This window comes from Nycticebus coucang, chromosome 2 (genome assembly GCF_027406575.1).
Source record: "Nycticebus coucang isolate mNycCou1 chromosome 2, mNycCou1.pri, whole genome shotgun sequence".
NCBI classification, from domain to species: domain Eukaryota; kingdom Metazoa; phylum Chordata; class Mammalia; order Primates; family Lorisidae; genus Nycticebus; species Nycticebus coucang.
The window spans coordinates 56,836,755-56,858,908 of NC_069781.1; the positions used below are offsets into that span (position 1 = coordinate 56,836,755).

Sequence of the window (22,154 nt, forward strand, 5' to 3'; positions counted from 1 at the left end):
GGTTGAGTTACCTGGGTAGATACCATGCCCTGTAGCATGGGGCTCATCTGAGTTCAGAAGCAAGGGAAAACCAGAATTCCATGGGTCTGGCTGGCTGGGATGAGCAGCAGAGCTGCTGCAACTTCTGTCATGGTGGGTGCAGTGGAGGCTGAAGGTGAACCTGGCAATCATTTCAGGGGAGTTGAAGCAGATACTGGTGTTAGAGGTGCCCAGATACTGGAGGTGCCTGTGTTCTTCATTGAGAAAGAGGCTAAAGTCCACGGACAGGTGAGGCTAAGAAAATGTGAGGAAGTACGCAAACTGATCACTGCCGCTGTTATCTTCTGAACTCTTCCTATAGCAAACACAGACATGCACCGCTCAGCTGTCCCTTTAAGAAGGGACTTGCTGCTATGATGAACTGCACTAGGTGAACGCCTCCAGCTAGTATCATATTTTTTTTAAAAATTGTTTTTCTAAGGTAGCAGATTGTGGATACCATGTTGTACCATTTCTTTTTTTTTTTTATTTTCTCTATACATGTACATGTGTTTATTTGAATGGTTTCCACTTTTTGCCTTCACAAAATTATCATCTTCACAATCCACCTTAACTTTCAAGCCAAGGGCGCAGGTTTCTTGGAGCCCTCTGAAAAACAATTAAGCAAGGTGGCGGTAGCTGGCGTAGCTAAGGTTATACAAGTCTCTGGATAGCGCAGGCCGATAATTGATCAACGCTGCCCAGCCCTTTCTTTTTTTTTTTTTTTTTAAAGTTTGTTTTTTTTTTTTTTAATTTGGCCGGGGCTGGGTTTGAACCCGCCACCTCCGGCATATGGGACCGGCGCCCCACCCGCTGAGCCACAGGCACTGCCCATGCCCAGCCCTTTCTACGAAGCTCTTGATGACAGTGATTAGCAAATCTTTCTCTGGAGCTCCCCCTATGGCCTAGCAGAGACCATGTCGGTCTACAGTAGGTCTGAACGGGATCACCTGCCTAATTCTGCCTTCTTTCATTTTACTCCCCCATAAGTAAACCTTTCACTTTTCTCACTGCGTCACAGGTCTGCTTCCCAGGGAATCCAATCCCAACGCTCCCTTAAGACAAGTACATATATTATTAGACACTTAATATATGAAGGCTGAATTCCCTGATCTGATTACTATATGTTATATGTATCACAAAATCACTACGTATCCCATAATTATGTACAATTATTGTGTGTTAAGTAAAAACTTGCAAAGAGAAATAATACTTCAATAGATACATTATGTTTGTCCACAAAACAAGTAAATACATGAAATAGAAAGGAGTAAATGCTACAGGCAGGCAGAATTGCCTCATGAAATATCTAATATTAATACAAATAAATAGTCATAAAGAATTTTTACTATACAGAAGGGTCTCTCACCAAATATCAGGAGTGTATTCAAAATTACTTCATCCCTAAAATTAATTTTTAAAAGCTTAGAAAATATGACTAACGAGAAAACTTAAATGTCCTTTCAGTATGAATCACATAATATTATCAAGAGCTGTCTTTTTGAATGCCTGCTATGTGCCAAGTATTGTGGTGATCACATCACATATTCTTTCTTATTTAATCTTCTCCATAGCCCCGTGCTCTTGTCCCTCTTGCGTAGATGAGAAAACCAAAGCTTAGAAACTAAGACAACTGTCAAAGATCCAACAAGGCAGGATTTGGATCTAGGTAAGATGGAAGGAAGCTCAGACTCTTCACTACGACTCCACAAAAAACAGCCCACAAATGCTAATAATGTACATGTATCTGGCTGCACACTTTACATGTACCATTTTATTGGTCCTCACTGCAGCCTCCTCAAAGCAAGTACAATTGTATCCACAAATCATTGAGGCCAAGTGAGTTTGTGTGACTCAGAAAGTTTGAAGCTAATAGGAGAAGAATTGGAATTTAGAAGGAAGGCAGTTCTGGTTTCAGAGTTTATCCCTGCAGGGTGCTGCCTCCTCCGGTTCCACTTCTCTCGACCTCTAGGAATCCAGCTTATCTAGGTCCACGGTAAGAACACAGCCAGTCATATTCTCCTGAAAGTCATCCCCAGAAAATTAGAGGACTACTTGTTGATTTTGCTGAAGGACATGTGCTTCTCAAAGTTTAGTCTCTACTTAGCGTTGAGATGGTGGGATTCTATCAATCAACATTGTTTGCCTATTATGCCTGTCCTCCGCTTTTGTTGAAATTCAAGTTCAATGTGTATGTGGTAAGCCCTAGAAAGTGGTGCATGCTTTGATGTGCCTAGAGACCTTCCAGGTGTTCAAATGACAAATGATAGACTGGTCTTAACTTCCACTGAAATGTTTATAACTAGAACAGTCCTTGGATCTGACTTTCCTCTTTGGGTTGTGACAGAAAGGAGTAGACAGATTGTCTCCCTGATTGCCATGCCTTCAAACACCACTCCCATGCCTCCGGGCCTTTCCTCAAGGTGTTCCCTAAAACTGGAATTTCCTTCACTCCCAGCTCAAATCCTTTTAGTCCTTGAAGATCCCACTCAACCCTCTCATTTTCTGCAAAAACTTCCTGTTCCTTTTCCTCTATAAACCGTCAACAGTACTTTGTGAGAATGAGCGATTTCTGTGCTCCCACTTTAAAAAAATCTCTATTCCAGAATCTTCCATTATGTATATGGTCTGTGGCCTATGGCATGTGTTCATGTACAGGCACATCCTAGATTATTAGTTCTTAAGCAAGAATCATGTATTTTAATCATTCTTGAACTTGTTGTGCCCAATGTAGTATCTGCTACATATGGGTGCTCAGGTTGTTATGTTGCTATTTTAGAATCCAAGAATATTCAATGGCATGGGAGAAGTATTTCTTAAACTAACTGGAGTTTATAGGAATTTCCAACAGATGTGTCAGGAACAATTTATAAACCACAAGTCAGTAAATAACTTGGTCTGGGACAATGTAAGGGTGGGGACCACATATATCATATTTCACAATAACATCTCAGCCTCTGTAACCTGTAGTCCAAATAGGGACTGTCTCCATCCATGTACTCATAAATTTCTACTTCAGGCTCTCCATGATATAATTTAGCAAAAATCAAGATTTCTGTGACTTTCTCACTATCCCAGCCTTTACTGGCTCATATTGCAACTAATCATAGAAGAGGGCTCTTGTCAATCACACCGTGTATGGGCACTGAAGAACAGCTGGAGGAGCTCACGGAGCTGTATCTATCACCTCACCTTGTCTGGCAGCACTTCCACCACTATATTCAAATCTAATAGCATTTGGCCAGTCCCTCCATCCCTGAGGAGTCCTTTCATGCTTCTGAGCACAAAGCCAGCCCCTCACACCCACACGCATCCACTCACTTGCCCACATGTCTTTTCCTGGCCTGAGCTATATAATGGAACTGATGCTACATTTACAATGACTCTTCCTTCTCCTCTAAGGGTCCTGATATATCCCTCAGTGCCATGCAATTCAGTGCCATGCAATTGAATAGGCCATGAATCAGGCTGTGAGCATAGATGATAATTTGATGATAATTTGAATGATGGAAAGGGCTGAGAGAAAATAAGAAAGATAGAGCCTCGGTGCCTGTGCTCAGTGGTTAGGGCACCAGCCATATACACCAGGGTTGGTGGGTTCGAACCCGGCCCGGGGCTGCTCAACAACAGTGACAACTATAACAAAAAAATAGCCAGGCATTGTGGCAGGTACCTGTAGTCCCAGCTATTTGGGAGGCTGAGGCAAGAGAATCACTTAAGTCCAGCAGTTTGAGGTGGCTGTGAGCTGTGATGCCATAGCACTCTACTGAGGGCAACATAGTGAGACTCTGTTTCAAAAAAAAAGAAAAAGAAAAAGAAATAATTTTTTCAGAAAAGAACTCAAGGAAATAGGAGTTTTCATCACTATGTTTACTTAGAACAAGTTTTAGCCCCAATGAAATATGAGGCTTTTCCTTTATAAAGAAACTTTCTACACAAATATTTATAGCACCTTATTCATGCTAGCCAAAAGGTGGAAATAGCTCAAATTTCCATTAGCTAATTAATGGCTAAACAAAACATTGAATACTCCATATAATGGAGTAGCAATTGGGCATACACAGAAATGCATTACTGATACATGTTACAACAGTGTTGAATATTGAAACCATGCTAGGTGAAACACCACACGTCATATGATTATATTTACATTTATATGAAATGTCCAGAATAGGCAAATCAATAGAGACAAGAAACTAAATTTAGGCTGAGGAGTATGGGGTGATAGGATGCTGATAGCTAAAGAATACAGGGTTTCTTTTTGAGATGATAAAAATGTGGTGATAGTTGCATATATTTGTAACTATACTAAAAACTACTGAATTGGATATTTAAAATGAGGGAATTGTATGATGTATTAGTTTTTTAGGGCTGCTACAACAAAGTGCAGCATGCACTGGGCAGGTTAAACAGCCAACATTATTCTCTCACCCATCTGGAGGTCTGAATGATGAAAGCCAGGGATTGCTAGGACGGGTTCCTCCTGAGGAAGGATCTGTTCCAGGCCTTTTTTTTAGTTTCTTTCTTTCCTTTTTTTTTTTTTTTCTTGTAGTTGGCCTTCTTCTTCCTGGGTCTTTACATCATCTTCTCTCAGTCAATGTCTGTACAAATTCCCCCTTCTTATAATTAGACTAGTAATATTGGATTAGGACCACTTGAGTGGCCCCATTTTTACTTAATTGCCTTCATAAAGACCCTATTTCCAAATATGCTCACATTCTGAGATACTAGGGTTTGGGACTTCAACAATATGAATTTGAGGTGGGGGTGGGGAGGGACACAATTAAGCCTACATACCATATGGTATGTGAATTATATATCAACAAGAAGGCTAAAAATAAAGAAAATTTTCCCTGGACTTTGAGCCTGCTTCTTAGAAAAGACTGACCTGAATAATAAGAAATGAAATAAGAAACACACCTGTTTTCCATGGAGCAGTTCTTTGTTGCATCTGTGATTGGTCTGAGCTCTCTTCACTCCTCAAGCCACAAGTGCACAACTACAAGAATGCAAAAGGGATAAAGCCAAGCTTATAAAATAGAGCCCACAATTGGAGCCTAATAACTGACATTTTATTTGGTTTGTACAGTGTTTTTTATAGTTTTTTTATTTATTTATTTTTTATTAAATCATAGCTGTGTACATTGATATGATCATGGGGCAAAGTGAACCTGAGTTAAAGGCATGCAGACATACTCCAGTTTGCCACAGTCCTTGCCATTGCCTGTTGGCATGTTTCACTCGCTTGCTATCTGCCTGAACATTTGAGCTTGAAATCTCAGAAACAGACACACTGTTAGACCATACCACCTCTTGGTTCCCTGAACACATAGCATCCCTGATTAAAAGTCACAGTGCAGATGGATACTTAACATAGGTGTTTAGATTCAAACTTAGTATGTAGGTTGTGTTTTGTTTGGCTCCATGTAGAAGTTATAAATACAGGTAAGATATAATCTGTGACAAATTCTATTATAAAGGGAGAATAGGGTAGGTGGAATTTTCAACATAAGCTGATTCTTATCATTGAACTAAATTCTAAAGATCCTTAAAATGAGAAATTAACAAACTTCAAAGCACTTTCCTTCTTAGTTTAATAAATCATATGTATAAACAAGTAGTCTCTGGAACCGTATTATGTTATAACTACAAATATTTGGCTACCCTGCGGGTCTCATTATTTTCCTCCAGTAGCAAATTTCATACGACAAAAGACTCATGTATCAGGCAACAGCTTACACCAGTGCTTTTCAAGCCTAAATGCACCAGTGTCACCTGAAAGACTTTAAGAAATAGACTCCTAGACTCTGTCCCCAGAGTTTTTCCTTCAGTAGGTTTGGGGTGATGTCCAAGAATCTTGCCTTTGTCCAAGAATTTGTTTTTTGGTGGTGCTGATACTGCTGATCCAGGGATCACACTTCAAGTATCACTAATCTACACAATGAATGTGAGCCCTGTCCCTCAATTGCAGTTTAAACATAGCCTCAATTTAATTTTTAAAACTTAAAAAATTGAGGGGAAGGAGTCTGACTAGTGTGTAAGTGCACAACCCTTCAATCAGTGAGAGGGGTGAGTCTACTTATAGAAGCACAACGGGAAGGCATACATAGCAGGCTAAGACAACATCCCCCCACTCTTTCTTTAATTATGGGAGAATGAAAGTTTAAAAGAAACTATTTTTCTTGAGCATGATAGAATCATCTACTTATTTTATTTGCCACATAATGTTTTGAGATTATCATGTTCAAGGATTTACACAAATGATCGTGATCTCTAGACTTTTGTACTTGGAAGTTATGACTTAGAGAATAAAGTATGGACAGATCATGTTTGTGAAACATGCAATGCCCTGAATGGGTTATAAAATTGAGGGGGGGAAAAAACCCCAGGAGAAACAGAATAATACTCATTTGTTCTTTAAAGCCAGTCCTTATTTTATAATAGAGTAAAATATCTTTTTCTAAACTTAGACTAATTTGAAAATTGAATTAAAAAAAAATTGGCACTGTCCACTGGGGTTTTGTTTCTGTATCCACTGAAAATATTGAAAGTAACAAATATTCCTATTAAGGTCATATTTTTCATATAGGTGCTTTACATGTCTTAATTAATTGGACCCCCTTATAATAACCTTACAAAGTGTTATTATCCATCAATCTGTCATTATCTAATAATATTATCCGTTACTATACTTTATAGCAATTGAGACTTGTAATATTTTACTTACTTCCCCAGGGTCACACTGCCAAATCTGACCTGATGCAGGGCACAGGTATTTTCCATTTTTCTAAACCTCTTTCCCATGATTTCAAAATATACCAGATAGTCACAGCAAGGATTAAGGACATGAGAATAGTAAACCCAAATTCTCCAGGTTCCCACATATTTGTACTTCCTTGAAAATAGAATTTAACATTGAGAATGTTTTGGGAAAATGTAGTCTAATAATTGTGGGAAAAAATGATAACATAATTTATATATTTGGTTACTTTTGCCCATTTATTTCTTTATTTTTAAACTTTATTCAAATTAATATGAGGGTACAATTTTTAGGTTACATTGTTCTCACTTGCCTGATTTTTTAAACAAAGTTTTTTTTATTACTTTAGGCCACATTTTGAAAGGAAAAAAAAAGAGGCCAAGAACTATGGGAAACAAAGAAAAATATATGGAGCAAGGTGGGAGCTGAGTAACAGCTTCCTTGCAACTGGGCACGGTGAGTCTGGGAAGAAAAGACTCCAAGCCTCTCTGGCTGGCGGGATCAGTCCATAAACATCCCTTTGAGGACACATAGAGTCAACAAGAGACTTCTGGACCCCATGAGGAGGACAAAAGAGGTGGAAAACTGGCAAGTGGTTGAGTGTGTTCGTTGGGTCTAATCCACCGGCAGCTGTAAGTACAGCAACAGTGATATTGCAAACTGGAAAGACCTTACCTGTGAGCTGTTTTGTTATTTTTTTTGGACTTGGCACTCAGTTGAACTACCTTGGGAGAACTTGGGCAAGAGTGCGGAGGACTTTAAGCATTGTGTAGTGCCCCAGACTGAGCCGCAGAGCCAGATGGAGCTAATAGTGTTAGGCTGTGGGCCGCGTGGAGCCATTGTGGGAGAATTGCCCTGGCAAGCTCCACCCTCAGGGTCACAGACCAAGGATCAGGTGGGAGCAAGTAATCTAGTGACTGAGCAGCCTAAAGGTGGGGACTGAGACGCCTTGCACCCTTAGCCAGCAGGGGCATAGAGTGACACCAGTTTTGGCACACTGTGTAAGTGGATAGCCACTTCAGGAGTGAACCCAGTGACAAGAGCTTTCCTGGGAAAGCTTCTGCTTAGCCAAGTTTAGCAGTTTAAAGTGCCTTTTAAGAGGGCTGAGGGGAGATTTAGGCTCTCCACCCTGTGGGGTTTGAGAAATCAGCAGAGGCCTCCAGTCTCCATCTCGTAAAGGCGTATCAGCATTGTGATTAACATCTCATACCCCAGAAGATCACCTGTTGTTCAGACAATATTCAGCAAGATATATATACTGCTTTGTTTCTGTTTCTTTTTTGTTTGTTTTGTTTTGTTTTTTAATTTGAACATTTTCCCTATAGATTATTTCTTTTTTTTCTTTCCTTTCTTTCTTAATTTTTCTAGTTTAAATATAATTTCCCATTGTTGCCTCTTTCAACAATTAGATCTTCATTTTTGCTAGTGTTTCTACCCCTATTATTTGGTTTTTCCCCAAATTTTATCCCATAAAGTTTTCTGTTTGCTTGTTTTGGTTCAATTTATAATATTTTTGTCCTATCTACTTGGTGGAGGTGGGGTACTGTGTCCAAACAGGCTAGCAGAGAGCTGCTGACTTCAAGGGAACCCCCCAACCTGGCATCCCCAGAGGTTGGGGCTTTTTTTAAGGTTGGGTCAAAGTACCCTACTGTACACCTATATTGCTTTGTCTCCCTCTTTCTGTGCCTCTTTTTTTCTTTTGGTCAATATCCCCTTTTACCCACCCCCACTCCCTTCTCCTTTTTCTTCTTGTTCTTTTTTATTTTTTCCTTTTTCTTTCTTTTTTCCCTTCTTGCTCTTCAACCTTCTTATCCTTCTGGTCCTGTACCAAAAGGACTCATCGAAACCCTAGTTCAGAGGCACAGCAACTTAAAGAGCAAGAGGAAGTGAAAGGAAAATTAGGGCAAGGCAACAGATAAAGATAAAAGAAATCATTCATGAGGAAGAATAAGCAGAAAAATACTAGCAACATGAAACACCAGTCCAGAGCAACCCCGCAAGAGACTGTGAGGTAGCTACTGCAGAGGATTCCACCTATAAAGAAATGTTACAAATGACAGAAGAAATGAAGGAAATGATGGAAACAATGAAGGAAACTGCTGATAAAGTGGAAAATAACCAAAAGGAAATCCAAAAACAGAATCAAATAAGAGATGAATGATATGAAGAATATAGAAAGGATATAGCAGAGCTGAAGGAACTGAAGCAGTTAATTAGGGAACTTAAAGATGCAATAGAAAGTATCACCAACAGATTAGACCATGCATAAGAAAGAATCTCAGAGGAAGAGGACAAAACTCTTGATATAACTCAGATAGTTAAAGAGGAAGAAAAGAAGAGAGAGAAAGCAGAATGTTCACTGACAGAATTATGGGACTTTATGAAGCGTTCCAAAATACGAGTTATAGGTATCCCAGACGGGGAAGAAGAATGTCCCAGGGGAATGGAAGCCATACTAGAGAATATTATAAATGAAAATTTCCCAAATATCAACAAAGATTCTGACACACACCTTTCAGAGGGATATTGGACCCCAGGTTGCCTCAACTTTAACCAAGCTTCTCCAAAACACATTGTGATGAACCTGTCCAAAGTCAAGACAAAAAAAAAAAGATTCTTCAAGCTGCTAGGAGTAAGTACCAGTTGACCTACAGGGGCAAATCCATCAGGGTGACTGCAGACATCTCTAATGAAAATTTCCGAGCAAGAAAGCAATGGTCATCTAGTTTTAATCTACTTAAACAGAACAATTTCCAGCCCAGAATTCTATATCCTGCTAAGCTAAACTTTAAAATTGATGGAGAAATCAAATCATTTATTGATATACAGACATTGAGGAAATTCACCATAACAAGACCAGCTCTATAGGAAATACTTCAACCTCTTCTACACACTGACCATCACAATGAATTAGCAGCAAAGTAAGAACTCAGCAATCAAAGGACAGAATCTAACTTCCACACTGATGCAAAAGGTAAAACTAAGCAATGGACTCTCACAAAATAAGATGAATAGAATACTACCACACTTATCAATTATCTCAATAAATGTTAATGGCTTGAATTCCCCACTGAAGAGACATAGATTGGCTGATTGGATTATAAAACACAAGCCAACCATTTCCTGTCTGCAGGAAACATATCTAGCTTCAAAAGACAAATTAAAACTCTGTGTTAAGGGTCAGAAGACAATTTTTCAGGCAGACGGAATTCAGAAGAAAAGAGGAGATGCAATCTTAATTTCAGACACATGTGGATTTAAAGTAACTAAAGTCAAAAAAGACAAAGATGGTCACTTTATATTGGTCAAGGGAAAAATACAACAAGAAGACATTTCAATTCTAAATATTTATGCACCCAATTTAAATGCTCCCAGATTCTTGAAACAGACCTTACTCCATCTGAGCAATATGATATCCAATAATACCATAATAACAGGGGAGTTTAACACTCCTCTTACAGAGCTGGGACAGATTCTATAAACAGAAATTAAACAAAGATATAAGGGACTTGAATGAGACCCTAGAACAACTGTGCTTGATAGATGCATATAGAACACTCCATCCCAAAGACAAAGAATATACATTCTTTTCATTGCCCCTTGGAACATTCTCTAAAATTGATCATATCCTAGGACACAAAACAAACCTCAACAAAATCAAAAGAATTGAAAATTTACCTTGTATCTTCTCAGACCAAAAGGCACTAAAGATGGAACTCAACTCCAACAAAAACATTCAACCTCACACAAAGGCATGGAAATTAAACAATCTTCTGTTGAATGGCAGTTGGGTGCAGGAATAAATAAAACAGGAAATCATTAACTTCCTCAAGCATAACAACAATGAAGACACAAGCTACCAAAACCTGTGGGATACTGCAAAAGCAGTTTTGAGAGGAAAATTCATCGCTTTAGATGCCTACATTCGAAAAACAGAAAGAGAGCACATCAACAAACTCACAAGCCATCTTATAGAATTGGAAAAAGAAGAACAATCTAAGCCTAAACCCAGTAGAAGAAAAGAACTCTCCAAAATTAAATCAGAGATCAGTGAAATTGAAAACAAAAGAATCATTCAGAAAATTAATGAAACAAGGAATTGTTTTTTTTTTTAAAAAAATAAATAAAATAGATAAACCTTTGGCCAGACTAACTAGAAATAGAAAAGTAAAATCTGTAGTAACCTCTATCAGAAATAATAAAGGAGAAATAACAACTGATGCCACAGAGATACAAGAGTTCATTTCTGAATACTACCAGAAACTCTATGCCCAGAAATTTGACAATGTGAAGGAAATGGATGAATATTTGGAATTACACCCTCTCCCTAGACTTAGCCAGGAAGAAATAGAGCTCCTGAACAGACCAATTTCAAGCACTGAGATTAAAGAAACAATAAAAAAACTTCCAACCAAAAAATGCCGTGGTCCAGATGGCTTCACACCAGAATTCTATCAAACCTTCAAGGAAGAGCTTATTCCCGCAATGCAGAAATTATTCCATAAAATTGAGGTGGAAGGAATCTTCCCCAACATGTTTTACGAAGCGAACATCCCCCTGATACCAAAACCAGGAAAAGACTCAACTAAAAAGGAGAATTTCAGACCAATTTCACTCATGAATATACATGCAAATCCTAGCCAATAGATTACAGCTTATCATCAAAAAAGTTATACATCATGATTAAGTAGGTTTTATCCCAGGGATGCAAGGCTGGTTTAACATATGCAAGTCCATAAACATTATCCACCATATTAACAGAAGCTAAAATAAAGACCATATGATGCTCTCAATAGATGCAGAAAAACCATTCGATAAAATCCAGCATCCTCTTCTAATCAGAACATTGAAGAATATAGGCATAGGTGGCACATTTCTGAAGCTGATTGAAGCTATCTATGACAAACCCACAGGTAGTATTTTACTGAATGGAGTAAAACGGAAAGCTTTTCCTCTTAGAACTGGAACCAGACAAGGTTGTCCTCTGTCACCTTTACTATTCAACGTAGTGCTGGAAGTTCTAGCCAATACAATTAGGCAAGACAAGGAAATAAAGGGCATCCAAATAGGAGCAGAGGAAGTCAAACTCTCCCTCTTTGCTGACGACATGATCTTATACTTAGAGAACCCCAAAGACTCAACCACGAGACTCCTGGAAGTCATCAAAAAATACAGTAATGTCTCAGGATATAAAATCAATGTCCACAAGTCAGTTGCCTTTGTATACACCAACAACAGTCAAGATGAGAGGCTAATTAAGGACACAACTCCCTTCACCATAGTTTCAAAGAAAATGAAATACCTAGGAATATACCTAACAAAAGAAGAGAAGGACCTCTGTAAAGAAAATTATGAAATCCTCAGAAAGGAAATAGCAGAGGATTTCCTTAAATCCTCTTTCCATTTAATAAACAAATGGAAGAACATACCATGCTCATGGATGGGAAGAATCAACATTGTTAAAATGTCTAAACTTCCCAAAGCAATGTACCTATTCAATGCCATTACTATTAAAATACCAACATCGTATTTTCAAGATTTGGAAAAAATGATTCTGCGTTTTGTATGGAACCAGAAGAAACCATGTGTAGCTAAGGCAGTTCTTATTAATAAAAACAAAGCTGGGGGCATCACCATACTGGATTTTAGGCTGTACTACAAAGCCATAGTGGTGAAGATAGCATGGTACTGGCACTAAAATAGAGACATAGATATTTGGAATCTAATAGAAAACCAGGAAATGAAACTAACATCTTGCAACCACCTGATCTTCGATAAACCAAACAAGAACATACCTTGGGAGAAAGACTCCCTATTCAATAAATGGTGCTGGGAGAACTGGATGTCCTCATGTAAAAGACTGAAACTGGACCCACACCTTTCTCCACTCACAAAAATTGATTCCAGATGGATAAAGGACTTAAATTTAAGGCATAAAACAATGAAAGTCCTCAAAGAAAGCATAGGAAAAACACTGGAAGATATTGTCCTGGGGAAAGATTTCATGAAGAAGACTGCCATGGCAATTGCAACAACAAAAATAAACAAATGGGACTTAATTAAACTGAAAAGCTTCTGTGCAGCTAAGGAGACAACAACCAAAGCAAAGAGACAACCTACACAGTGGGAAAGGATATTTGCATATTTTCAATCAGACAAAAGCTTGATAACTAGGATCTATAGAGAACTCAAATTAACCCATATGAAAAAATCGAATAATCCCATATATCAATGGGCAAGAGACATGAATAGAACCTTCTCTAAAGAAGACAGATGAATGGCTAATAAACATATGAAAAAATGTTCATCATCCCTAATTATTAGAGAAATGCAAATCACAACCACCCTGAGATACCATCTAACCCCAGCGAGAATGGCCCACATCAGAAAATCTCAAAACTGCAGATGCTGGTGTGGATGTGGAGAGAAAGGAACACTTTTACACTGCTGGTGGGACTGCAAACTAGTACAATCTTTTAGGAAGAAGTATGGAGAACCCTCAAAGAACTCAGGTTAGACCTCCCATTTGATCCTGCAATCCCATTACTAGGCATCTACCCAGAAGGAAAAAAATCCTTTTATCATAAGGACACCTGCACTAGACTGTTTATTGCAGCTCAATTTACAATCGCCAAAATGTGGAAACAGCCTAAATGCCCACCAACCCAGGAATGGATTAATAAGCTGTAGTATATGTACGCTATGGAATAGTATTCAACCATTAAAAAAGTAGAGACTTTACATCCTTTGTATTAACCGGGATGGAAGTGAACATGTTATTCTTAGTAAAGCATCACAAGAATGGAGAAGCATGAATCCTATGTACTCAATTTTGATATGAGGAAAATTAATGATAGTTAAGGACATGGTGGGGGTGGGGGAAGGGGAGAAAAGAGAGAGGGAAGCAGGGAGGGGCGTGGGGCCTTGGTGTGTGCCACACCTTTTGGGGGCAAGACATGATTGTAAGAGGGATTTTACGTAAAAAATGCAATCAGTGTAACCTGATTTCTTGTACCCTCAATGAATCCCCAACAATAAAAAATAAAAAATAAAAAGACATTAGAAAAAATTGAAAAAAAATATGTTCTGAAATAAAAGATAGTATGAGTAAAATTTTGCAACAACATAAACTTACTTTGGTACCAAGTCTTCAACTTTAAAATATTCTATATGTAGTTTCACTTCTTGCTCATGGACCCTTGTTTGTATTTCCTCTTTTATAGCTCCTGATTATAGATCAGGTAAAAGTGCATTTTATTTTCTGAAGGCTCACAAAACTCAGTCGTCTCTGCGAGACTCAACCACAAGTTGACTGTGGGTGATGCCAACTCTCAATTAACGAGACAGGAATAGTATTTACTCCTATGAAACATAAATGCGTGCAGACCATATCCTGTCCTTTAAATGACATACCCTAGTAGTTAATTCATGATGATTTATGAAAGACATAAGTAAACAGCTGCATGTTAGTGTCCTTTTGCATGCAAACAGGAACATATAAATCCATCTGATACTGGCCAGGGTTTCTTTGCCAGGTAATTCTACTTACACATTAGACTCCAGCCTTATGGTTTCTTAGTCCGAAAACTCTGGGATCCAACTTGACTCTTCATCTGTCCCACCCCATATTCTATCCATCAGCAAATCATGTCAGCTTTAGCCAAAAGACTGTAATTGAAGTCTGGCCGTCTCTTATCACTTCTCCCCTGGCCAAAGCCACCATCATCTCTCATTTGGACCATTGCTGTGACCTCCTGACTGGATCCTCTGCCTCTGCCCTTTGCAGAGGTAGTGATGCTGACAGAGTGATCATATATGTTTTTAAAAGCGCCACAAATGTCCTCAAAATCCTCCAGTGGTTTTCCTTTCCTACACAGTGGGGAAGAGAAAGCTTTTATGGCGGCTCACAACGCCCTCCACCCCGCCCTTATTTCCCTCTTTGCTCATCTCCCCCCCAGGCCTGCATGGGTCTCCATGTGACCGTCACCCCCATCTTCTTTAGCTTCTTGCTCCAATGTTGACTTCTCTTCTTGGACTACCTTATTTAAAACGGACTCCTGCTTGCCTCCCTGACATTCCCTCTTCCTACTTTATTTCCATTACTCGTCATTATTTTGCATATTTGGTGTATTATTCATGTGTGTCTTCTTCTTCTGGAATGTAGGCATCCTGAGGGCAGGGAGTTTCATTTGCTTTTATTCATTGTTATATTGAATAAACATAATGTGCCTAGGGTAGTGCTGGACAAGTGGTAGGTTCTCGACAAGCCTTGGGAAATTGAAAGCCTTCCAGACAAGAGTTACTTCCGACTGCAATTAAGATACTTCAAGTGAATATTTATTTGCGCGAATAATATTTGAATAATATTATTATTCTTTGTAAAGCCAAAGATTAGATTTCCCTTCCTTCACACTCCCTGGACTGGCCAGGAAATTTGACTGAATAAGATATAGTGCGATCAGGTCCAGTGCGGTGTGGCAGAACAGAACAAACACCCAGAAACTTTTTTTTTTTTTGAGACAGAATTTTTTTCTTCCATCTGGGCTAGTGCCAGAGCCTCGGCCTGGTTCACAGCAACCTCCAAATCCAGGCTGGAAGTGATCCTCCTGCCTTAGCCTCCCAAGTAGCTGGGACTACAGGTTCATACCACCATGCCCAGCTGTTTTTTCCATTTATAGTAGAGACGGGGTCTCACTTTGCTCTGGCTGGTCTTGTACTCCTAAGCTGAGGTGATTTTTACCACCTTGGCCTTCCAGAGTGCTGGGATTACAGGCCTGAGGCACTGTGACTGGCCCATTTTTTTAAATTTTATTTATTTTTATTTTATTTTAAATTTCAGAATATTACAGAGATGAGGAACTGCACTAGTCCATCTGCACCCTGTTGCCCCATCTCTGTGATCCATATGTGAGTTGATTATACTCTTACCAAGATCAGGATGATTATACTCTTACCAAGATCAGGAAAAATACTTGGTTTAAAATTTAAAGAGATTAAGTCACATCCTGACCTTTGGAGAACTACTTTTTTTTTTCAGGAAGCAATCAACTGGTCACTAATACCGTTGATTAGAAGGTGTTAAACGCTGGGCACTTGATTTGGATCTAGAGAAGTAAAGAAGAATCATCCCTGTCAAGGCAATGGCATGGGAAAAAGGCACAGGTAGAACTGTGATTCTCCTAAGCAGGAGCCTGTAGGGTAGTTTCACAGGAAGACCTGGGCTGAGAAATCTCCCCTCTCCCACCCTCAAAGTTCTGAGCTGCCCAGCTGTGGCCCATGATAGCTACCCTGTTTCCCCGAAAATAAGACAGTTCTTATTTTAAGGTGTGCTCCCAAAGATGCACTAGGTCTCATTTTCAGGGGACGTCTTATTTTTCCTGTAAGTACGTCTTATTTTTGGAAGATGTCTTATTTTTGGGGAAAAGGGTAAGGGCCAGCCTTCTTGATCCTAAAATAAATTGTCACAGTCTATAAATAAGGTCTTTTCTCTTTTAAAAGGGACATGAGCTGTTGTGCTTCATACCCCTAAAATACATGCCAAACAGCATAAGAAATTATGCTGAATCAGAAATAACAGAGGCTGCCAATTCACATGTCAAAGGTTTCTTGGCACTCACCCAAAGTTTGCTTTGACTACCAAAGCCTATGAAGGTAGGTCTCAGTTTCTACCATGTCTGGAATGAAAACTCTGGCAGAAAGTTTTATGCTGTTTCTTTTTCTCCTTGACTCTATTCTCCCTACATTTTTCTGATTCTCCTGACACCCATTATGCCTGTCCCATCATGTTAGGCCAAGCAACATCCCATGTGGTAAAGACTGAACAATTTAGGTATGTATGTGTAGAGTATGTCCTGAACCTCAAATAAGTAGCTCTTGGGTACACAGTTTTTAAGGTGATGGTGCTAACACCAGAGACTTCTGCAGTGTTCATTCTATTAGACTCTTAATCTAGAAGTGTAGCCAGGCGTTAAGTCTAGTTGTTCTGATATTGATGAAAGGTCAAGAGCTATAACTGTGGTTAAGAGAAGCAACGGTTAGAAAGACTTGTGCATACATGCCCAAGAAAGAGCAGCAGAACCAATGAGAAGTCTTTCATATAAATATTAATATAAATATGTTTTTGGTTACTGGCTCTTGTTAAATGTCCTATTTATTGATCCACCCTCTCTGCCCTGTTTTGAGTCTGTATTCCCTCACTAGAACCCTGGCTGATACAGTACTTGGTACCAAGGGTAGCCTTAGGAAACAGACCTTCCAGAGAAGATTCTAAAACCAGGATTGCTGGTTTATTTTACGAACACATGAATGAACTCCTTGCTAGGTACAAATTGCACCCTGGTAATGGGTGATATGCAGCAGTGTCATGATTTATCAAATTATCTCTGGTGATGGTGTGATCTGGTGAAGAGCAAGAATGTGCATGATCAAATGCAGGGTTCACCTGATGGCTTTGTAACAATGGTGGTTACAAAGATTTTAGGGTGAGTCAACTACATCTGACTGAGTTTGCCTGTAGAAAGAAAATGATATATTTAAGGCCTTGGACTTTCAACTCACAGGAGGAATAAAGAACCAGAAGATTTTAAATATGGTATATTTAAGGCCTTGAACTCACTGCCATGGTACAGAAGCCAACAATAAGCCCCTGGTAAATCATGATTCCTGAAGGAAACAGCCACCTGGAGAAGGCAGAGATATGCCCTCATGGGGTAGCGAAGTATTCCCGATTCAAATTTGCCTTCCACGCTTGCAGTGTGTCACCAAGTACTCTATTCTGGACCACAAGATGCCTTATTCACTGCCACAGTTTCCTTCTCAACAGATCTTTTCTCCGAGGAGTTTATTTTAAAGCAAAAAGAGTATAATGTGGTAATTCTCATAGAACTCTCTAGTTTTAGTGTCAACTGCATCACCCAAAGCAAACTGATGTGGAGAGAAATAGCAGCAGTGGAAGACATCTGCCTGAAGTATCAGCAAGAAGGGGATGAGCTGCCGGCTGAAAAGTGGAATCCACTCAGAGACAGTTGCTTTTTTTTTTTGCAGTTTTTGGCTGGGGCTGGGTTTGAACCCACCACTCTGGCATATGGGGCTGGTGCCCAACTCCGTTGAGCCATAGGCGCTGCCCGACAGTTGCTTTTTATAATCACCATGTACTCGCATATTTAAACATCAGCGAAAAGACTCTCCCAACAGGGCAACTGCTCTTATCCCTCTTTCGTTCTCCTCTGAGCACCAATTAAGATATTATTTACAGGCCTGCGTGGTGGCTCATGCCTGTAATCCTAGCACTCTGGGAGGCCGAGGTGGGAGGATTGCTTAAGCTCAGGAGACAAGACTGAGCAGGAGTGAGACCCTGTCTCTTAAAAATAGAAAAACAATCTGTAGTCCCAGATTGTAGCCTCTTGGGAGGCTGAGGCAAGAGGATTGCTCAAGCCCAAGAGTATGAGGTTGCTGTGAGCTGTGATGCCATGACACTCTACCCAGGGTAACATAGTGATACTCTGTCTCAAAGGAAAAAAAAAAAGATATCATTTACATTTCCAGATAATTTTTTACAAAAAATATCAGACCACTACCTGGAGCAGGAAAATATATTTTTCATTAAAGTCTCCCTCCCATGACAAGATAGTTTCTTACATCCATATACATTTTGAAGTAGAAAGCCTTACACCTGTAACTGAGTGTTGCACTTTTATTTATTTGTGTATTTATTTCTAAGCATTGCATTTTTAAAGGAATCAATTAGAAGTGCAAGCATATTATAAACGGGATCTCAGCATCCCTAGACCTGGATCCAGACAACTGAGTAGTTAGAACAACTCAGGGCTAAAATGTTGGAAACTTTTGTTGAGTAAGAACCAATGTAAAAATAAGACCAATGTGAAATTATAGCAAATGTGAAATTATAATATTAAAAAATAATCATTTAAAAAATTATTTTCCTTTTGGGCGGTGCCTGTGGCTCAGTGAGTAGGGTGCTGGCCCCATATATCAAGGGTGGTGGGTTCAAACCCAGCCCTGGCCAAACTGCAACAGAAAATAGCCGGGCGTTGTGGCAGGCGCCTGTAGTCCCAGCTACTTGGGAGGCTGAGGCAAGAGAATCACCTTAGCCCAGGAGTTGGAGGTTGCTGTGAGCTGTGATGCCACATCACTCTATCGAGGGCGACAAAGTGGGACTCTGTCTCTAAAAAAAAAAAAAAAATTATTTTCCTTTTTACCAGATAGAACACCCAAACACGTATCTGTTCTGTTTAAACTGGAGACATAACAGATTCTTCAAGTGTATCAGATACTCCCAACAATTCTCAGAATGTCTTTTAGCTGAAGAAGGAAAGGGAAAGATGAAAATGAGATTAGGTGGTGTGCCATATTTACAACTTGGCTTTACCTAACACGGAAACAATGTAACCTAATCGTTTGTACCCATATATTAATCTGACAATTTTAAAAAAGAAAATGGGATTAGGTTGGAGACAGAAAGGAGAAGTCCCAGGTGCCCCCTCCCTAGTTTCTTTCACCAGCGCTGTGCCTTCTTCCTCCAGTTTCTGTATTCTCTGTTGCTAAAGGCTCCCTTGCCTCTGACAGGGACTGTCTTTGGGTAGGTAAGGTGTCTTACCAGGGAGGGAAGTGCCTGGGAATATTCCTATCCATCAGCTGCTAGCCAATAACTGACTGATACAGTGTACAGGGTACAAAGCGTGGCTGCTCTGCCTTAAAGAGTACGACAAACTCTGCAGTGTGACCTATGCTCCAGAGCTCCCTACAGAACCAGGCTGAGGTTGAGACCATCTGAAATCACACCCCTGCTTGGCTTCTCCTCCTCCCAGTCTTGTCCCATTTTCTTCTAGGAAAATGTCTGTAATAAACCACTTATACACGAATGCTCATCTCACCCTATGAGGGTCTGCTTCTAGAGAACCTAACCCAAGAAAAGTGATGAAAATATTTGAGATCTAAAAATAAATTGGCATTCAAGACAGAAAAACTACAACATTGATATAATTACATATATAAAAATAAATAAAATAAATAAAACCACCAAATGAAACAAATTCCTTTAAAATGTGACAGTATGTTAATGAGTCAATTATAACTGAATTAGTCAACATAATTACATATAATATATTTAATGTATAATGTGAATGTATTTGAATACATTAACTATGTCATCTTTTAAAGTGAGAGGACCGAGCCCTACTTGAGGGCTAAGGAAAGACAGTATCTTCTTAACTTATCACTTACAGCATGGCATCTGCTCAGGAAGCAAGGACCATCCGGGTGGGGGAGACTAGAGAGTGTCCTTGAAGAGAAGTTTCTCTCCTCTCAAATGAGAGAGACCCTCTGTGGTTTGCAGTTATCTGAAGTCTACTAAAAAAAAAAAAAGAGGTCTCCCATTCTACAATGACAGATCAAAGGCAGACAGTAGTCCTTAAGAGGTTTATAGAATAACTGTCACACTAAAGTATAATTGGTTAATTCTTCAACTTGGGTAGATAAGCCATATCAGATCCTTCCTATTTTGACTGGAGTTGAGACCAGGCCTGGCAGGCAGACTGAAGGAGGTTGGATCCCTGAAGGAGGGTGGTTGTAAGGGTCACAGCAAAAAGGCACTCACAGGGAGCTCGTGGGGCACAAGACAATCTGTAGACAATTACGTTAAAGCACAATTCAGCTTTTCTTTAACTGGGTGGTGATAGAGGAAACTAATTCCAAGGAGAATCAACATTATCACTGAGGTAGGTAAGTACAATAAGAAAACTGTAGCTTTTTACTATTTCCTAATTTAGCTCTTATTTTGTTAGATTAATGATGTTAGGCTAGTTTTTAGAGATGCTTTCAGCAGCGTGCTCAGCTAGAAGCTTAATTAAATATTAAAGGCAATAATATTCACCCACTTACTGCCAGAACTGCTTCAGTCATCCCAGCCCTGTGAGTTTTCTCTAGGGAATGACATTCAGCTTGTGGTTCAAATGTGGTTGGTCTACACATTCTTTTCATTGGTTTTTGGACTAGAAAAGACTGAAACCCAACATTTGTTGCAGGTATTGCGAAATGTATATAAGTGTTAATGGTTTTTTGCAGATTTTATTCTCTTGCGAAAATCAGGAACACATTGATTGGTGATGTGGGCTTTTTCTAAAATTATGAAAAGCATTCTTTTCATTCTTTTCAGAGTTTCTTGAAATAGGCCATTCTGCAACCAATTCTTTCTATATCAGAAACTTCAGGATCCTATTTTAATATGTCTTCTCCTTATCCTACAGATCTTATTTCTTTAGGGATTCTCACTTTTTGAAACAATGTGTTTCAGTGCTTCAGGGGAAGGGTGTCGGACAGAACACAGTCCTTGCACACCTTTGATTGTCAAATTAGATTTTAGCTCTGTTTACAACTTGAAAATAATCTCAAAACCCAAGTTTTGCAACAAAAAAGATGTCATCAATTTTTTGTGGCAAATTCAGATTCAAGTCTGATGGACTCACCTCATATTTCTTCATAGGGAGGTTGTGGGGCACAAGATAGTCTGTGCAAGAGAATGCCCTTTCTACCTATGATCTGCATCGTGAGTCTTGCTGAATGGATATGATGAGGACAGTGTCTCCCAACTCAAACCAGTTTTTCAGAATTTCCAATACATCTGATACCCATGATTTTGTAAAATACAATAAAAGTGAATTATAAGAAAATGAAGTAGAAAAAAAGGACATAAAGCAAAGGCCAACTTTTTAGTTAGATCAAACAGTTATGAAATTAGCCTGGATGGAGGTGGAACACATTATTCTTAGTGAAGCATCAGAGGAATGGAGAAGTATGAATCCTAGGTATTTGACTTTGATTATGAGGACAATTAATGACATAGTGGGGTGTGGGGGAAGGGGAGAGCAGGCAGAGAAGGAGGGAGGGGGTGAGGGAAAGGAAAAGAAAAAAATAGAAAAGAAAATAGTGACTAATTCTCACATAGATTGGACTTAATTTCAACCAGAGTACATTACTTGAATATTAATTTTTAATTCAACTTGTGAAGATGTTGTTTAAGATATTGCATCCTCATTTACAAGTGAAATATGTTTGTAATTTCCCTTTTATAATAATATGTTTTTTCCAATTTTAGTATCAGGTATATCCAGATGAAGTAGAATGATTTTGAAGTATTTCTTCTTTTTCTATTGTCTACAAGATTTGGCATGATCTGTTTTTTTGAAATTATCTTTTATTTTTATTTATAAATATTAGTTGTCTATTTTTTGAGACTTTGGAAAAAAAATAAGAAGAAGTTAACTGATGGCTCCATACTGAACCTCAGAGTTAAAGCATTCTATGTTAGACATACTCTTATTTGACAATGTGAATGTTACTTTTTTGGCATTATTATTGT

The 22,154-nt window shown here is 39.0% G+C and overlaps 1 pseudogene; it reads left to right on the forward strand.

The window, feature by feature from the left end:
- Window positions 1–22,154, forward strand: part of LOC128596669 (presenilins-associated rhomboid-like protein, mitochondrial) — a 73,962-nt pseudogene that overhangs the window by 49,041 nt on the left and 2,767 nt on the right.